A 5,882-nucleotide genomic window follows, 5' to 3' on the forward strand; every position below is an offset into this window, starting at 1 on the left:
TTTAAAGCAGGGTATTTATATATATATATTTATTTATGTATTTATACCACCAAAGCCCTTCAAGTTGTCTCCTGCAAGACTCCGCTATTTCTGTGACTTCCAAACTACAGTACAGCAGAAGAAACAGCTCTCTCTCTCTCTCTCTCTGTCTCTCTGTCTCTCTGTCTCTCTGTCTCTCTCTCTGCCTCCTACATCTTCTCTCTCTCTCCTTTGGCTGTTTCTCAGCTGTGCTACCTTATCAGAGCACCATCTCTGTGTCTTAAAGCCTGTCGGGTATCTGTACACTGTGAGCCTGTTATAGTGGAACGTATTCCTCTCTCCACCCCCTCTCTCCCTGTCTCTCTCCACCCCTTCTCTCACTGTCTCTCTCCACCCCCTCTCTCCCTGTCTCTCTCCACCCTCTCTCTCCCTGTTTCTCTCCACCCTCTCTCCCTCTCTCTCCCCCCTCTCTCCCTGTCTCTCTCCACCCTCTCTCCCTCTCTCTCCCCCCTCTCTCCCTGTCTCTCTCCACACCCTCTCTCCCTCTCTCTCCCCCCTCTCTCCCTGTCTCTCTCCACACCCTCTCTCCCTGTCTCTCTCCACCCTCTCTCTCCCTGTCTCTCTCCACCCTCTCTCCCTCTCTCTCCCCCTCTCTCCCTGTCTCTCTCCACACCCTCTCTCCCTGTCTCTCTCCACCCCCTCTCTCCCTGTCTCTCTCCACCCCCTCTCTCCCTGTCTCTCTCCACCCCCTCTCCCTCTCTCTCCACCCTCTCTCCCTGTCTCTCTCCACCCTCTCTCCCTGTCTCCCGAGGCCACTGTGTTCTTGGGGACCTTCAATGCTGCAGAAATGTTTTGGTACTCTGGGCATAGACTCTGGGCATACTGCTGCCCTCTGTTAGACTCTGGGCATACTGCTGCCCTCTGTTAGACTCTGGGCATACTGCTGCCCTCTGTTAGACTCTGGGCATACTGCTGCCCTCTGTTAGACTCTGGGCATACTGCTGCCCTCTGTGAGACTCTGGGCATACTGCTGCCCTCTGTTAGACTCTGGGCATACTGCTGCCCTCTGTGAGACTCTGGGCATACTGCTGCCCTCTGTGAGACTCTGGGCATACTGCTGCCCTCTGTGAGACTCTGGGCATACTGCTCCTGGGAGAGTGTGAAAGTAGAGAGAGGGAGATATAGAGAGTGGAATTAGAGAGGTAGTAGAGAGAGGGAGATATAGAGAGTGGAAGTAGAGAGGTAGTAGAGTCAGAGAGAGGGAGATATAGAGATGTAGAGAGGTAGTAGAGTCAGAGAGAGGGAGATATAGAGATACAGTGCCGTGCAAAATTATTCAGCCCCCTTAAGTTAATAGTTTGTAGCGCCACCTTTTGCTGCGATTACAGCTGTAAGTCACTTGGGGTATGTCTCTATCAGTTTTGCACATCGAGAGACTGAAATTTTTTCCCATTCCTCCTTGCAAAACAGCTCGAGCTCAGTGAGGTTGGATGGAGAGCATTTGTGAACAGCAGTTTTCAGTTCTTTCCACAGATTCTCGATTGGATTCAGGTCTGGACTTTGACTTGGCCATTCTAACACCTGGATATGTTTATTTTTTAACCATTCCATTGTAGATTTTGCTTTATGTTTTGGATCATTGTCTTGTTGGAAGACAAATCTCCGTCCCAGTCTCAGGTCTTTTGCAGACTCCATTAGGTTTTCTTCCAGAATGGTCCTGTATTTGGCTCCATCCATCTTCCCATCAATTTTAACCATCTTCCCTGTCCCTGCTGAAGAAAAGCAGGCCCAAACCATGATGCTGCCACCACCATGTTTGACAGTGGGGATGGTGTGTTCAGGGTGATGAGCTGTGTTGCTTTTACGCCAAACATAACGTTTTGCATTGTTGCCAAAAAGTTCAATTTTGGTTTCATCTGACCAGAGTACCTTCTTCCACATGTTTGGTGTGTCTCCCAGGTGGCTTGTGGCAAACTTTAAATGACACTTTTTAAGGATATCTTTAAGAAATGGCTTTCTTCTTGCCACTCTTCCATAAAGGCCAGATTTGTGCAATATACGACTGATTGTTGTCCTATGGACAGAGTCTCCCACCTCAGCTGCAGATCTCTGCAGTTCATCCAGAGTGATCATGGGCCTCTTGGCTGCATCTCTGATCAGTCTTCTCCTTGTATGAGCTGAAAGTTTAGAGGGACAGCCAGGTCTTGGTAGATTTGCAGTGGTCTGATACTCCTTCCATTTCAATATTATCGCTTGCACAGTGCTCCTTGGGATGTTTAAAGCTTGGGAAATCTTTTTGTATCCAAATCCGGCTTTAAACTTCTTCACAGCAGTATCTCGGACCTGCCTGGTGTGTTCCTTGTTCTTCATGATGCTCTCTGCGCTTTTAACGGACCTCTGAGACTATCACAGTGCAGGTGCATTTATACGGAGACTTGATTACACACAGGTGGATTGTATTTATCATCATTAGTCATTTAGGTCAACATTGGATCGTTCAGAGATCCTCACTGAACTTCTGGAGAGAGTTTGCTGCACTGAAAGTAAAGGGGCGGAATTTTTCAGTTTTTGATTTGTTAAAAAGTTTGAAATATCCAATAAATGTCGTTCCACTTCATGATTGTGTCCCACTTGTTGTTGATTCTTCACAAAAAAATACAGTTTTATATCTTTATGTTTGAAGCCTGAAATGTGGCAAAAGGTCGCAAAGTTCAAGGGGGCCGAATACTTTTGCAAGGCACTGTATAGAGAGGTAGTAGAGTGGAAGTAGAGAGGTAGTAGAGTCAGAGAGAGGTAGTAGAGTCAGATAGATATATATAGAGAGTAGAAGTAGAGAGGTAGTAGAGAGGTAGTAGAGTCAGATAGATATATATAGAGAGTAGAAGTAGAGAGGTAGTAGAGAGGTAGTAGAGTCAGAGAGAGATATATAGAGAGTGGAAGTAGAGAGGTAGTAGAGAGGTAGTAGAGTCAGAGAGAGATATATAGAGAGTGGAAGTAGAGAGGTAGTAGAGTCAGAGAGAGGGAGATATAGAGATATAGAGAGTGGAAGTAGAGAGGTAGTAGAGTCAGAGAGAGGGAGATATAGAGATATAGAGAGTGGAAGTAGAGAGGTAGTAGAGTCAGAGAGAGGGAGATATAGAGATATAGAGAGTGGAAGTAGAGAGGTAGTAGAGTCAGAGAGAGGGAGATATAGAGATATAGAGAGTGGAAGTAGAGAGGTAGTAGAGTCAGAGAGAGGGAGATATAGAGATATAGAGAGTGGAAGTAGAGAGGTAGTAGAGTCAGAGAGAGGGAGATATAGAGATATAGAGAGTGGAAGTAGAGAGGTAGTAGAGTCAGAGAGAGGGAGATATAGAGATATAGAGAGTGGAAGTAGAGAGGTAGTAGAGTCAGAGAGAGGGAGATATAGAGATATAGAGAGTGGAAGTAGAGAGGTAGTAGAGTCAGAGAGAGGGAGATATAGAGATATAGAGAGTGGAAGTAGAGAGGTAGTAGAGTCAGAGAGAGGGAGATATAGAGATATAGAGAGTGGAAGTAGAGAGGTAGTAGAGTCAGAGAGAGAGATATATATAGAGAGTGGAAGTAGAGAGGTAGTAGAGTCAGAGAGAGAGATATATATAGAGAGTGGAAGTAGAGAGGTAGTAGAGTCAGAGAGAGGGAGATATAGAGATATAGAGAGTAGAAGTAGAGAGGTAGTAGAGTCAGAGAGAGGGAGATATAGAGATATAGAGAGTGGAAGTAGAGAGGTAGTAGAGTCAGAGGGAGAGATATATATAGAGAGTGGAAGTAGAGAGGTAGTAGAGTCAGAGGGAGAGATATATATAGAGAGTGGAAGTAGAGAGGTAGTAGAGTCAGAGGGAGAGATATATATAGAGAGTGGAAGTAGAGAGGTAGTAGAGTCAGAGGGAGAGATATATATAGAGAGTGGAAGTAGAGAGGTAGTAGAGTCAGAGGGAGAGATAGACATACAGCATTATAAAATCCATGTACACAAACAACAAGTGTGCTGTTAAAATTGGCAAAACACACTCAAATTTCTTTCCACAGAGCCGTGGGGTGAGACAGGGATGCAGCTTGAGCCCCACCCTCTTGAACATATATATCAACGAATTGGCGAGGGCACCAGAACAGTCTGCAGCACCCGGCCTCACCCTACTAGAATCTGAAGTCAAATGTCTACTGTTTGCTGATGATCTGGTGCTTCTGTCACCAACCAAGGAGGGCCTACAGCAGCATCTAGATCTTCTGCACAGATTCTGCCAGACCTGGGCCCTGCCAGACCTGGGCCCTGCCAGACCTGGGCCCTGCCAGTAAATCTCAGTAAGACCAAAATAATGGTGTTCCAAAGAAGGTCCAGTCGCCAGGACCACAAATACAAATTCCATCTAGACACCGTTGCCATAGAGCAACACAAACATCTATATATACAATACCAGTCAAAAGTTTGGACACACCTTCTCATTCAAGGGTTTTTCTTAATTTTTTTACTATGTTCTACATTGTAGAATAATAGTGAAGACATCAAAGCTATGAAATACCACATATGGAATCATGTAGTAACCATACAAAGTGTTGAACAAATCAAAATATATGCTATATTTGAGATTCTTCAAAGTAGCCACCCTTTGCAATGACAGCTTTGCACATTCTTGGCATTCTCTCAACCAGCTTCATGAGGTAGTCACCTGGAATGCATTTCAAATAACAGGTTTGCCTTTGCTAAAAGTTAATTTGTGGAATTTCTTTACTTCTTAATGTGTTTGAACCAATCAGTGTTGTGTTGTGACAAGGTAGGGGTGGCATACAGAAGATAGCCCTGTTTGGTCAAATACTCCATATCTGCTGGGTGAAATACCACAGTGTGACATCACAGAAGAAAGATGTGTGACCTGTTGCCACAAGAAAAGGGCAACCAGTGAAGAACAAACACCATTGTAAATACAACTTATTTATTTTCCCTTTTGTACTTTAACTATTTGCACATCATTACAACATTTGTAATGTCTTTATTATTTTGGAACTTCTGTATGTGTAATGTTTACTGTTAATTTTTATTGTTTATTTCACTTTTGTATATTATCTTCTTCACTAGCTTTGGCAATGTTAACACATGTTTCCCATGCCAATAAAGCCCCTTGAATTGAATTGAATTGAGAGGAAGGAGAGAGGTAGAGATAGAGAGTGGAAGGAGAGAGAGAGAGTAGAGAGAGAGAGAGAGGAAGGAGAGAGGTAGAGATAGAGAGTGGAAGGAGAGAGAGGTAGAGAGGAAGGAGAGAGGTAGAGATAGAGAGACAGAGGTTAGGAAAGAGGTAGTAGAAAGAGAGAGGGGAAGGAGAGAGAGGTAGAGAGAGAGAGGAAGGAGAGAGAGGTAGAGAGAGAGAGGAAGGAGAGAGAGAGAGGAAGGAGAGAGGTAGTAGAGAGAGAGGGGAAGGAGAGAGGTAGAGAGAGAGAGGAAGGAGAGAGAGGTAGAGAGAGAGAGGAAGGGAGAGAGAGAGAGGAAGGAGAGAGAGGTAGAGAGAGAGAGAGGTAGAGAGAGAGGTAGAGAGAGAGTGGAAGGAGAGAGAGGTAGAGAGAGAGAGGTAGAGAGAGAGTGGAAGGAGAGAGAGGTAGAGAGAGAGTGGAAGGATAGAGGTTGTAGAGAGAGAGGGGAATGAGAGAGGTAGTAGAGAGAGAGGTAGAGAGAGAGTGGAAGGAGAGAGGTAGTAGAGAGAGAGGGGAAGGAGAGAGAGAGAGGAGAGAGGTAGAGAGGAGAAGGTAGAGAGAAGAGAAGGAAAAGAGAGAGAGAGAGAGTGGAAGGAGAGAGAGAGGTAGAGAGAGAGTGGAAGGATAGAGGTAGTAGAGAGAGAGGGGAATGAGAGAGGTAGTAAAGAGAGAGAGAAAGGAGAGTAGGTAGAGAGAGAGGG

At 45.1% G+C, this 5,882-nt stretch overlaps 1 long non-coding RNA gene across 1 annotated transcript in view; it reads right to left on the minus strand.

Annotated features, from left to right (window-relative positions):
- LOC116354731 (uncharacterized) overlaps positions 1-142 on the minus strand; it is a 13,211-nt gene extending 13,069 nt beyond the window's left edge. Inside the window, exon 1 of the long non-coding RNA XR_004203909.1 lies at positions 1-142. This exon is cut by the window's left edge and continues 207 nt beyond it. This is a non-coding gene — a long non-coding RNA (uncharacterized LOC116354731).
- Positions 143-5,882: the final 5,740 nt, after the last annotated feature.

This window comes from Oncorhynchus kisutch, linkage group LG18 (genome assembly GCF_002021735.2).
Source record: "Oncorhynchus kisutch isolate 150728-3 linkage group LG18, Okis_V2, whole genome shotgun sequence".
Classification (NCBI taxonomy): Eukaryota; Metazoa; Chordata; class Actinopteri; order Salmoniformes; family Salmonidae; genus Oncorhynchus; species Oncorhynchus kisutch.